This window comes from Leptonychotes weddellii, chromosome 13 (assembly GCF_054177405.1).
Source record: "Leptonychotes weddellii isolate Sample4059 chromosome 13, ASM5417740v2, whole genome shotgun sequence".
NCBI lineage: Eukaryota > Metazoa > Chordata > Mammalia > Carnivora > Phocidae > Leptonychotes > Leptonychotes weddellii.
Window position 1 is genome coordinate 64,345,922 of NC_138381.1, and position 13,045 is coordinate 64,358,966.

Here is a 13,045-nt window from a genome sequence, read left to right on the forward strand (position 1 = left end):
TCCACCGAGGGGCCCAAGGGCTTGGTGTTTGGGGGGGGCGGGGGGTCCCACCTTCCTGGAGTTGTCTGGTGCATTCAGAGCCTCAGCTGCTGGGCTTGAAATAGGAGCACAAGCCAAGCTGTGTAGACTCCTGGGGAGCCGACAGGATGGAGAAGGAGGAGGAGGAGAAGGAGGAGGAGGAGGAGGAGAAGGGGGGGGTAGAGAGAGAAGGGAAGCAGGAGACATGGGGAAGGGAGGGGCAGGGCAGCAGGAGAGAACGAAAGGAGTCGTGGCTGAGTGCTGCCTCCAGGATTTGCCATTCAGAAATCCACCCCCATCTCTGCAACGCCGGCGCTTCCACTCCAAGTACAAAGTTGCTTGCATCCATTCCTTTCTGTGTGCAGACTGCAGAATTTCATGTGAATGCAGACACCCTCTTGCAGGCTTCCGAGGGAGGGTCCCTGTTCTGCCCTTGGAGGGAGATGATCTTCTCCGTTCCTGACCCGGCTTTGGACATTTCAAACCAGCCTGCTGTTCTCATTCAGGGGCCTGGGAAGACTCATTTTTTTTCCCCCCAGCTGTCCTTACTGGACAGCTTGACTCAGATGGAACTCTGAGCATCGCATGATGGATGGCTGGCAGATGATCAAGATGTCCCTGTGCCTGCCTCCCAGAACCTTGGCCAGGGAGAGCGCTAATGGATAGAAGTTTCTCCGAGTCACTGGGAGACGGGTATGTACAAACACTAGGCGGGGCACCCTGCTTCTCTAAGGAGAGACTCCAGCAACATCTTGGGAACTGCCGCTGTCTGTCTGTCTATCTGAAGGAGAATAACTCTCTAGCATGCCTGCTGACGTGAGCCAGCGGGTCCTGGGCATCTAGCCATAGCAGCACTGGGCTGGTCCCATAACTGAGTGGAGGGGCTAGTCAGTTGTCATTGAAACAGCTACCCCCAGGCTGGGCACCTACTGTGTGCCAGGCACAGTGCTGGGTGCCATGCCTACCAGGGAGACCAAGCTGATGGGCTTCCTGCCCTCACGGAGCTGACAGCCACGTTCATTCATAATCTTTACAGCAACTCCGTGGATAGGAATTATGACCCCCAAGCACTGCAAGGGGGCGTGGGGCGACCTCCACAAGCACACACGGGTGGAAGTAACAGAGGTAGGGTTCCAACCCCACAGACAGTAGCATCATCCTCTGTAGACTTTCCTTTGAGCCCTGCGATGCGACACAGAATTAACAGTATTTCCTATGTCACCTTGTCCAGATAACATTTGTCACTTGAAGCTTGGTCTGCTTCTGCCACTCACCAGCTACGTGGCCTTGGGGCAGCCGCCTGTCTCTCTGCCTCAGTGTCCTCAGCTGTGAAATGGGGGGAAACCAGGTCAACCTTGCAACGTTGTGGAGGTAAGAGCTCCAAGGGGCAGGGGGTTTGTCTGGCATGTTCACTGCCATACTCCGGCACCAAAAACAGCGTCCTAGCACAAAGCAGCTGCTCCACAAACATGTGCTCAATGAATGAAGTTCAGTGCCCTGGCAGCCAGTAGGTACTCAGTTAGGGTGTGTTGGATGAGTGGGTGAAGCTCTAGTGCCTGCCACCCAGTGGCTACCCAGCTGATGTTTATTAAGCGAATTGATGAAGAAGAGAATAAACATGAAAACACTCTAAGTATTGGCGACTTAACTTTCTGAAGGTTTAGTAGGGAGATCTGGATACGAACATCCAGAAATACAGGACTTTGCACTTTCTAACCTCCCAAGCTAGGAAAATAGGTTTCAGAGGCAAACAGGTCGAGGTTCAAATCCTGGCTCTGTTTGGGCCCAGCCAGGTCCCTGGTAGAGCTGGAACTTGCTCAGCTGGAGGAGTGGGGACAATAATGCCCTATCTCACGGGGGATCTGTGAGGCATTAGAGAGGGCGTATGTGTTCGGTATAGTCAGTTCCTGCGAATGTCACCCGTGTCCACCTCCACTGCCCCCAACACTTCATGCAAGGCGAAGGGTGGTATGCTTCACCGTGCATGTATTATTTACTCCCTTCGAAACACTGCTCCTAGCAAATGTATGTTTAAAAATCTTAATGCTCATTTGTTTTTTTGGTTTTTTTTTAACGGCTCTGCCCATCATGGCTAGAGAAGGCCCCAGACTGAGGGCAGAGGTTCAAGAACAAGCAGTTGCTATATATGACCCTGCTCTGAGAAGCACATGAAAAGGACGAGGATATCGAAGCAGTCTGTTGGGCTGCAGAATGAGCCAGCTGCCAAGACACGTGTCTTAGTGTGGACTACACCCTGGCCCTGCCAGGCTGTCCTGTGAATGCGGCTCCATCATTTTACCACATGAGTAAATGCTCCATGAATATCGGGTGAAGAATGAAAAAGCCACCTCTACACACACGCAATGTGTACGCACGATCTCATCAGGATCAGATCCTTGCCCCATCTTGGGGATGAGGAAACAGTCTCACTCGTGAAAAGCCATTCTCTCAAGGTCACACTGCTAAGTGGCAGAGCCTGGATTTGAACCCTGGTGGGTCATATCTGAACCTCACGCTTTTCCCTTCCACAACATCCTACACCTTCCAGGTAGAAAGGTGAGTGGAAACCTCAACGGGTTGAACTCCTATCTATATGTCTATATATTTCAATATCCACTGAGACATAATGAACAAAAAAAGTGAGGTCCAAGTCAAGGAGAGACATGGGATTCACCGGCATTCAACATAATTACACAGCAAAAATATATGTCTGAGTCTGGGCAGAGCCTGGGCAACCAGTAGCTGCAGGAAACTCGACGCACACTTAATGACGCCATGAATCATCCCCCGAGATGTGCTGTCACCCCCATTCTTCATCTGCACCCTGAAATTCAAGAGGAAATTAAAAATGTATGGATGTTCTAATATTGGCGAGGCCCAGGGTGGGAAACCAGATGTGCTTTTAAGATGACCTGAAGGTTTTGTGACCAAGGCCAACACAACAATGGATAATCTGTAATAAACGTTGATATGGTGCCTGAGACTGTGCATGATGTGGTAGGAATGTGAGACATTTATTAAGCGCCTATAGGGTGCAGCTGAATTCTACATAATCACTGCTGTGTATTGTGCCTTTAGGCTTTGTAGACACACCTTGATTTTATCTTCACAATAGTCCTCTATTATAATCCAATATCGTAATCTTCCTGTTTCACAAATGAGGCTCAGAAGGACACGTAATTTGCTGTGTAATCAATGGGAGAACATGGATTTAAGCCAAGGAGTCCAGCTCTGGGATCCATGCCCCCTAACTGCTCTGCTCTCCTGCCCTTTACTGTCCTATTTTACAAATGAGGAAACCGAGGCTTTGGAGAGGCACATGGGCTTGCTGAGGCTCTCCTCTGGGTCTGACCATATATGATGCCAGCCTGAGCTCCAGGGAGCAGAAGATGTGCTGCCTTCCCCTCCTGGAGAGCACACAGTAGGAGTGGAGACTGAATAAACCCATGAAGAAGGGTCAGTCAGGCAAAAAGTTCTGGGTAAACTGAGCCTCAGGCTAAGTGCAGCAGGAGGTTGGCAAGGGAGACAGGTACCAGAGCCTGAGCACTTGGCCTTTCTGGAGGGGCTGAGTGAGGCTTTTGGAAGGGGGGTAGGGTTTGGGCAGGGATGTCGAAGAAGACACCCCAAGCACCAGGAGGAGATCCCCATTCCTCCCCGCCCAACCCCCTGCCAGTTATGAGCTTATTCAATCTCCAAACCCTTGGCAAGCAAGGGCTGATCATCTAAATCTCATAGGCAAGAAAACCAAGGCTGAGAAAGGCCATTCATCTGGAAGACTTGAAGTAAGGGGGAAGCCATGGGGTGGGATAACCAAAGAAGCATGTTCAACTACAGTGAGCCTGGTTACTGTTGGCCAGAAGGTACAAAGACTTGAGTCAGGAAACAGACTCTGTAAATATATTATTGATAATATAACGGTTTTTATGAGACAAAATAACTCCCAAGTCTTCCTTGCTGTTTGCTCTGATCTTAAGTGGGTGCTGAGTCCTTGACACCTGGGCAAAACCAATCCAATGAACCACCCTCAGTAGACACCTGTCCACCTACCTTCTGTGCATCAGCAGACTTTTCCATTGCCTCACTCATACATTCTGCTGGATCCTAGGTCCTAGGTACTGGGTCCTAGGTCCTAGGTACTAGGACCAGTAGTTTTTGAATGCAGTTGCCCATCAAAAGCACCCTGGAAACTACTAAACACACACACACATTTCAGTGTGATGAAGGGGAGGTGAGGGGACCATTCTAGTATCAGAGGGAATAAAGGTTAACCAAAGATGTGAATAAAAGAGGGAAAACTGTGTGGGAAGAGAGGGGGTACACGGGTACTTTCTGCTTAATTTTTCTGTAATCCTTCTAAAAATTTCCCCCCAAAATAAACTCTACTAATTTTTTTTTTTTTAAAGAGAGAGATTAAAGAAACAAAACAACCAAATGCAATGAGTATCTTTAAGAGGATACAGGGATACAGACAATTTTAGGATATTGGGGGTAATCCGGATTTTGGGATCTTGGATGATCTTATGGGTGTGTTGATTTTCTTTGGTGAGCTAGTGCTATGACAGTTAGGAAATGTCCTTCTTCTTCTTCTTCTTTTTTTTTTTTAAGATTTTATTTATTTACTTGACAGAGAGAGAGAGCACAAGCAGGGTGAGTGGCAGGCAGAGGCAAAGGGAGAAGCAGGCTCCCCGCAGAGCAGGGGGAGCCTGATGTGGGACTCGATCCCAGGACCCTGGGATCATGACTTGAACCGAAGGCAGTTGCTTAACCAACTGAGCCACCCAGGCGCCCAGGAAATGTCCTTCTTCTTAGGAGAAAGATGGGAAACTATTTTAAGGAGGACTGTCATGGTGTTTTCAACTTACTTTCACATTGTTCAGCAAAAAAAAAAAAAAAATGCTTCGATGTGGATAGAAGTAGAAAAGGAGCTAAAGAGAAATGAAGTCGATATGCAAAATGCTGGTCATTGTTGTATTAAGGTGGAGGCTTATAGAATGGATGGTGCCCAGATGCTTCTGGAGTAGAAAAATGTAAGAAGAAGAAAGAAGGGAAGAAGGACAGAGGGAGAGGGGAAGTGACATTTATGGGTTATTTGGAAGAACCACTGTTCTATATTACCAAAAAAAAAAAAAAAAAAAAGCAAACATTTTTACTCATCCTTCAATGCTCAGCCCAACTGTAGCCTCCTCCAGAAAGCCTTCCCCCACCTCCCAGGCTGGGTGAGGTGTCTCCTTTGGCTTCCACAGCCCCTGGGCTCCCCCATAACTGTGTACTGCAATTGCTGTTATGAACTAGATTGTATTGTTCTTCTATGAATCCCCGGTATCTAGAAGGAAAGTTTATGGGATGGAGAGAATGAAGGAATGGAGGGGTAGGGGTGGGGCATGTGGAAACATAGAAAGAATGAACAAAGGGCTCCATCTGACTCCTCTGGCTGGTTCATTCAGACCCCAGCAGCCCTGCTTCTTAGCCAGCCAATCCCACATCTCCGAGTTTAAAAACAATAGATTCCAAGCCAACTTCCGGCACACAATCTGGAGTGAATGCTTCATGTCTACACCCAAGCCAAAAGCCCAGTTTCATTGCTACAGAATTCCGTCAACTTCTAGAATATCAGAATGGAGAGAGAGCTGAAACCCCAGCTGGCTTGAATACCTCATTCTACACCTGGAACAACAGCGAAGGAAAGAGAATATCTCAGGTCATACACTGATGAGACAGTGAAAGTACTGATTCTATACTTTTACCTTCTTCTTTTTTTTAAGAGAGAATCTTAAGCAGACTCCCCGCTGAGCACAGAGCCTGACATGGGGCTCGATCTCACAGCCCTGAGATCATGACCTGAGCTGAAATCAAGGGTCAGATGCTTAACTGAGTGAGAGACCCAGGCGCTCCTATACTTCTTTACCTTCTGATAAAATTTCCACTGTGTTTTGAAAGAACCAACTGGATATGTAAAGGGATTAAAATCTCTAATTGGATTGGAGATTCAACTTGGGTTCAACATATTTAAATGAATTTTCGATGCATTCCTTCACTTTTCACAGACATTGCCTCAGTGGAATGTGGTGCAATGAAAATAACCATAAAAAAATCTCAGACTTAGTCATAAAAGCACCAGTTCCTCATGAAAATGCAGTTTTAAGTGAATGGAAATTATCCAACCAGCCATCCAGCCACCCCTCCTTACATCCATCCAGAGTCATTTACTGAATCCATGATCCCAGATGCCATCAATAAAAAGATCAATAGTCCTTGCAGTACAGAAGCTTAAAGTCTGAAAGGGAAAGGAGATTCACCAAGTTATGACTGGAAGGAAATTTGAGTGAACCTTCATATCCTCTTAGGCATGAAGACTACGGAAGAAATGTTTACTTAGCAAAGGGAGTAAAAAGTCCAGTTCAGCATTCAACTTCTGGCTATGATAGATTAGCTTTTCCGGATATGATAGACCAGATTTTCCAGAGGAAATTTCCACTTAGAAAAACTAGAAAATTTAACTTTAAATTTACAGGCATTGGAGGGCACCAAAGCAACCAGGACTTGAAGGGTCAAATTTTGGAAAGAGGGACGTATGTTGAGATGAGCCCAGTACTGTGGCATTTTTCCTCTGGAGTCATTTGCTGATCTTGAGGAAGAAGAACTTATCCAAGGAACATACACACTCAGATATCAAGACTTCACAGCATCCTCCAAGGCAATGTTAAATCAGCTCAACGATGGACAAGCAGAAAAATGGAATAGAACAGGGCCTAGGACATATATAAAATCACTTGATTTAATTGAAGATGATAATGGTGGTAAAATGTGAAAAATATGACTTCTTTTAAAATACATACACAAGGCCAGTCGGATATTCATATGCCAATGAATCTTAACTAACCCTACCTCACACCATAAATATTAATTCCTGATGAATTGTATATCTAGATATAAAAGTTAAATCAACACAGTGTTTGTAAAAAAAACATAGGGGGATGTTTTCATAATTTGGGAGTAGGCAAGTAAAACTTCAATGGAATAGAAAAAGCGCCAGCCATAAAGGAAAAATATTCTAAGTTCGGTTACATTAAAATTAAGAACTTCTGTCTGTTAACATAGACTGTAAGAGAGTAAAAAAGGCATTCCATCAAATGGAGTGGCTCCACTTACTCAAGAAAGAACTTACATGTAGAATATATTAAGGACTCCTGCAAATTAATAAAAAGAAGAGACAATGCAAAAGAAAAAACATAATTGGCAAAAGACTTGATCAGACATTTCATCAAAAAGGATATCCCAGTGAACATATAAGCACATGAAAAGTTTTCTTTATCAGGAACGTGCAAGTTAAAACCAAAAATGTGACCCTACCAATATCCACCAGAATAGCTAACATTAAAAAAAAAAAAAAATGACAAAACCAAGTGTTAGCAAAAATGCAGAGCAACTGGAACCCCCATTCACCGCTGGTGAGAATGTAAATTGGTACCACCGTCTTGACAATATTTATTAAAGTTGAAAATACACCTATGGCCCAGCAATTTTACTCCTGGGCATACACCCAACAGAAATCTAAATCCATGCAACAAAAGATATGTACAAGATGGCCCACAGTAGTGCCATCTATAATAGTGTTAAACTAGAAACAACCTAGGGGCGCCTGGGTGGCTCAGTTGACTAAGCATCTGACTCGTGATTTTGGCTCAGGTCATGATTTCATAGGTTGTGAGATCGAGCCCCGCTTTGGGCTCTGCATTCATTGAGGAGTCTGCTTGAAGATTCTCTCCCTCTGCCCCTGCCCCCACTCCCCTGTTCTCTCTCTCTCTCAAATAAACAAATCTTAAAAAAACTAGAAACAACCGAAAATGTCTATTATTAACAGAATGAATAAATCATTATTATATATTCCTACAATGGAGCATTATAGACCAGGTTTTCTCAATGGTGACATAACTGACATTTTGGACCAGATAATTCTGTGGGGCCAGTCCTGTAGGATGTATAGCAGCATCCTGGTCTATCTCTGTTATGCTGACCAAAAATATCTCCAGACATTATCAACTATCTCCTGGCAGAGAGGGGGGTGCAAAATTGCCCCCAGTTGAAAACCACAGTTATGGACTATAGAGCAAAGAAAACAAGGGAGTTACCCCTAAATGCAACAATGTGAATGAAGCTCATAAACATAATATTAAAAGGGGTGCCTGGGTGGTGCAGTTGGTAAAGCATCTGACTCTTGGTCTCAGCTCAGGTCGTGATCTCCAAGTCCAGTGAGGCGTCTGCTTGGGAATCTCTCTCCTGCTCCCTCTGCCCCTCGTGCTCATGCTCTCTCTCTCTCTTTCAAATATAACAAATAAATTTTTAAAAATACCCCACATAATATTAAAAGAAAGAAGACGGATGCCAAAGAATACTACTGGATACTTCCTCTTATACAGAATTAAAAAAAAAAGTCATATCTAATTCATAGTGTTAGAAGTCAGGATGGTGGTTACCTTAGAGAAAGGAGGGAGGTCATGACCTGAACAGGGGCAAAAAGGTTTTAGGGGCACCTGCGATGACCTGGTTTTGCTTTTGGTAGTAATTACATAAGTAGGACCAATTTTTGAAAATTTCATAAAGATGCACTTTCCTGGATGTGTATTTCAGTGATAGGTCTACTTGATCAAAATAGAGCTCAACCAGAGAACCACAGATTCTAAAAGAATGTCCTAAACCATCAACATTTAATCCAAATGGTTTTTACACAAACTTGCCGCTAAATTAGATGAGCCTCAAAATTCCTGAGAGATCCGCAGATCTACCATCCAAGGCCTGGAGTTTTAGGTAGAAAACAGCCCTCCTTCCCATGGAAGCCTGTCCAAGAGTCATGTTGGCTCCAAGGCTGAATCTTGGACAGAGCCAGACTTCTGGTTCCACTTGCTCAGGCCTGGGGTCTGTGGTAAATGTGTTTGCACTGACATTTCCGTGCTTTCAGTTTCTACTAATCTTCTTAAGACTGATAAAACTGAATAGCACCGCTTTGTCCCAGGAAGACATAAAACCATATTCATGAGAGGCCTGTTCATTAAATATCTTCAGGGTGGATTAAAATGATCCTAAGCTCCGGTTCTAAGAATGCAGAGACCAGTAAATAAATGTACTATTGAAATAAGATTAGTGGTGAATGCTTAACCTACTTTGAGAACGACCTGTTTCTAACACTAAGTACCATCCATTCACATTTACATAATTAATGAACTAATTACAAACACATCTTATCTAATCATTTAAGCAGGTCTCATGTGACCCATCCTTGCCTTCGCTTCTGTAGTAGACTAATTGCACTTTCTTGAAAGGAATACAACTTTATTTTAAAAACAATACCCTGTAATTTAGACTTTTTTACTAATTCAAGCCAGCCTCGTCCCACATAAAAATCAACGGGGGCAAAAGGAAGTTGATGTCTAAATCTTGTTCTTTTTTAAACCAAGAACAGCAAGCCGAGAGTATAGGGCTGCAAATGTTTACAGAAAGCAAATTTTCCCCCAGTAAAAGGAAAAGTTGTAATGCCATCGTTTAGCCAAACGAACAGCGGTTGTGTTAATTCGGCACCAAAGCAAATGATACATACAACAGTAATTAGCGAAGATTACACAGTAATTAAAATCACGATGATTATGTGAGTGAGAATAATTTATACAATAATCTCCATGCTCACATTGCATATGGTACAAGTCCAATAGCAACAGTGGAGAGCCATGTTTGGTAATAAATTCAAATCACAGCATCACTAATTATGTGGTGATAGATTGGTCATTGAAATTTAGGGATAAATAAAGTCTCTGACCAGGACACACACAATTTTATTTGGGCTTCCCAAGGCTACTCAGTGAGGACCTTAAACACATGAATACATTTTCTCTTTTCTTACTGTCCTTTCCTTTCCCTTCTCCATGCCCCCCATCCCTCGACTCTGTCTGCATAATTTTGTCCACTCCCATAATTCAACCTCCCCCTAGGTGGAAAACATTTGCTTTGTTTATTTGTTTTTTATCCACTCACTATTATTCTGCTTCAGGTAAGGCACCCCCTTATCTTTTGGGGAAACCCTTCCTCCCCACAGTGTTCCTGTGGTTTGGGCGGGAATAACCCTATCTCCCAGAACCAGGTGAGAACACCAACTTGAGCCTATGGTAAGAGATTCCTTCATTCCCCTTATCCATTCTGACTGGTTCAGAATAGACATGTGACTCCATTTGGGCCAATGAAAGTCAAGCTCAGGATTTTTGTGCAACTGTTTAGAAGAGAGAAGTCCTCTTTACTTTTGGACTCTGAGTGGTACAGGCATGAGCTCGAAGATCTGGGCCGCCATCTTCCTACCTCAGAAAAAAGCCAATGTAGAAAAGAGTAGGGCAGAGAGGCTGCTGAGGGATCAAATCCCCATGATCATTTTTGAATCCCTGGGTGGAGGGAATGAGACCAGAAAGGCAGGCAAAAGCCAGATCACATAGGGCACTGTAAGCCTGCTAATGTGCTTGAATTCCACCCTGTTCTATCTTGGAGGGCAGAGATCACCCAAGTTTTCCTGTAAAGGGCAGATGGCAATAATTTTTGGCCTAGAGGCCATCTGGTCTCTGTTGCAACTGCTCTGTTCTGTCATCACAGTGCAGAAACAATCATAAACAATACATAAAATCAAAAACAAAAAAGTGGGCATGGCTGGGTTCCAATAAAACTTTATTTACAAAAACAGATCGAGGGCCAGATTTGGCCTGTAGGCAAGAGTCTGCTGACTCCTGTGGTAGGAAAGGGGAAGCTACTGCAGCCAGACTTTCACTTTAAAGGGATCATATTGGCTGAAGTGTAGAGGATGGACCAAGGGAGGATGGTATTGGAAGCTCTTTGTCAACATCAAGTACAGAAATGACGGTAGCCTGACTTACAGGTGTTGGCAGTGAGGATGGAGAGAAGCAGAGAGAGCAAAGAGTGTTGGGGGGTTGGGGGGAAGAATAAATAAGATCTAGGGATCTGTTGAATATGAGGATGAAGGAGAGGGGATGGTAGTCTGAGAAGACCCAGTTTGGGCGGCTTTATGAATGATAGAACTACCAAATGATACTGATAACACAGAGCGGAAAGGGAGGCAGGAGATGCCTCCTGGATATACTGGGTTAAGACACCAGGGAGAGGTCATCTTCTCAGTGCAGGGATTAAATACAATGTCTCCATTTAAAACCTGGGGGGACATAAGAGCTGGAGGTCTAGATGTGGGGGTTGCCCACTTACAGTAGGGGAGTAAAATCACAAATCATCTGCGATCAGGTAGAGAGCAAAACAGCCAGGTGAGGGCATTACCCCATGACCCCCCATATTTGGGGGCTGGGGTTGGGAAGGAAAAGACCAGAAAAGAGAACTTTGAGGAGCTCCAAGGAGCAGAAACTCTACGAGGCTGAGTGAACAGAGAAGTGTTCAACAGTTTGCCAACTTCTCAGTCCAGAAAAAGATCAATACTGGAGAACGTCCCCCGATTTGTCCCTTCAGAAGCCGCTGAATAGTGAGGAAAGTTTCAGTGCGTGGTGAGGGCCAGGCCCTGGGTGGCAGGAATGGGAGGCATGTGAGAGCAGATGGTGTGTGTGGGGCCCCACTTTGGAGAAGCCTGGCTCCAAAGGGCAGGAAAAGGAAGACCTCAGTGGGCTGCAGGGTGAGGAGGAGGGTCTAGAGTGAAGTAGGGAAAGCCTGACATACTGTGAAGATAAGGTGGAGGTGGGGAGAGGCCCCCCCACTTTCACACTCTTCCAGCAAGGTCAGAGCCAGGAGAGGTCAGGCACATGGCAGGGGCCAAGGTGAGCACACCCGTCCCTGGATGGCCCTGGCACCACCTGCAGCCAGAGGTTAAGAGAGATTCCTAAGCCAAGTATGAGTGCCAACACCAAGCCCATAAACTTCCTCTCTGGGGGCCACGAAGGTAATTTAGTGTCTCCAACTCCAGAAGCTCTTGCATTTATCAGCGGCAGCTGCATGGTTCCTGGACTGTAAATCATAAGGCTTGAGGTGTATTTCTCTTGGGTTGACGGCCCCTTATAAGTAATGCAGGGAATGCTTTTATTTTTTTGGTGGAAGACTGCTTTCTCTCTCTCTTCTGTTTTTAAAGTGACCTTTCTCAGTCAAATTTGAAACATCCAAGAGATTCATTTATTGAGCTCTATGAGGTGCCAGGTAGCATGTGGCTGGGGATACAGGTGTGCTGTCCTCTCCTACTGTCCAGTCTCCTAGCAGAAAGGACACTGGGATGATCTGGTAGTAACCAGTCAAGTTTAACATGCAAACGCCCTTGGACTCACCGAATCATTTGCCCACATGTATAAGAATGTGTGTGTGTGTGTATGTGTGTGTGTTTAAGGGCTTATAGGCTTAGAGCAAATACCCGGAAAACAGCTGAAAGAGGAAAAAGAAGACTTTAATGAAGGAAACTGTGGCATGACTTGAAGATCTTTTGCAGGACTGGAAAAAAATGAGACTGGCGTAGGCGTACTGATAAGGAAAGATTGCCGAAACATATTGTAGAGGGAAAGAAGCACATAGTAAGAATTTATGTAGTGCATAAGGTACATCATAGAGTGTCGTATCATTTATGTCTTTTAAAAGCCCACAAATATGTTCTATATTTGTTATGGGTACATGTATGTTTAAAAATCCACAGAGAAAGATGTGGAAGGGGGAGCACCGAACTGAAGGTGATGGATACCTTTGGGAAGGGAGCTGAGATTGGGGGCATGGTTAAGAGGATTTTAGCTTTAGGCACACCTTGGTGACTCAGTCGGTAAAGCGACCAGCTCTTGATTTCTGCTCAGGTCATGATCTCAGGGTGGTGAGACTGAGCCCTGTGTCAGGCTCTGTGCTGGTCGTGGAGCCTGCTTAAGATTCTCTCTCCCTCCCTCTCTGCCCCTCACCCCCACCCCACCCGCATGTGTGTGCACTCTCTCGCTCTCTAAAAAACACAAGATTTTAGCCTTTTCTGTTCTATTTTAAATTCTTGAAGGGAGGAAGAATTTATAGATTACTTGTG

General features: G+C 44.9%; 1 protein-coding gene and 1 long non-coding RNA gene across 2 annotated transcripts in view; one reads left to right on the forward strand and one right to left on the reverse strand.

Annotated features, from left to right (window-relative positions):
- The window catches only part of MYO18B (myosin XVIIIB), a 242,026-nt gene that overhangs the window by 6,606 nt on the left and 222,375 nt on the right, over positions 1-13,045 (reverse strand). The window lies entirely within an intron of this gene.
- On the forward strand, positions 222-4,499 carry LOC115943537 (uncharacterized). Its single transcript, XR_004078107.2, has 3 exons — positions 222-711; positions 1,250-1,389; positions 2,115-4,499. It is a non-coding gene; the product is annotated as an uncharacterized LOC115943537 (long non-coding RNA).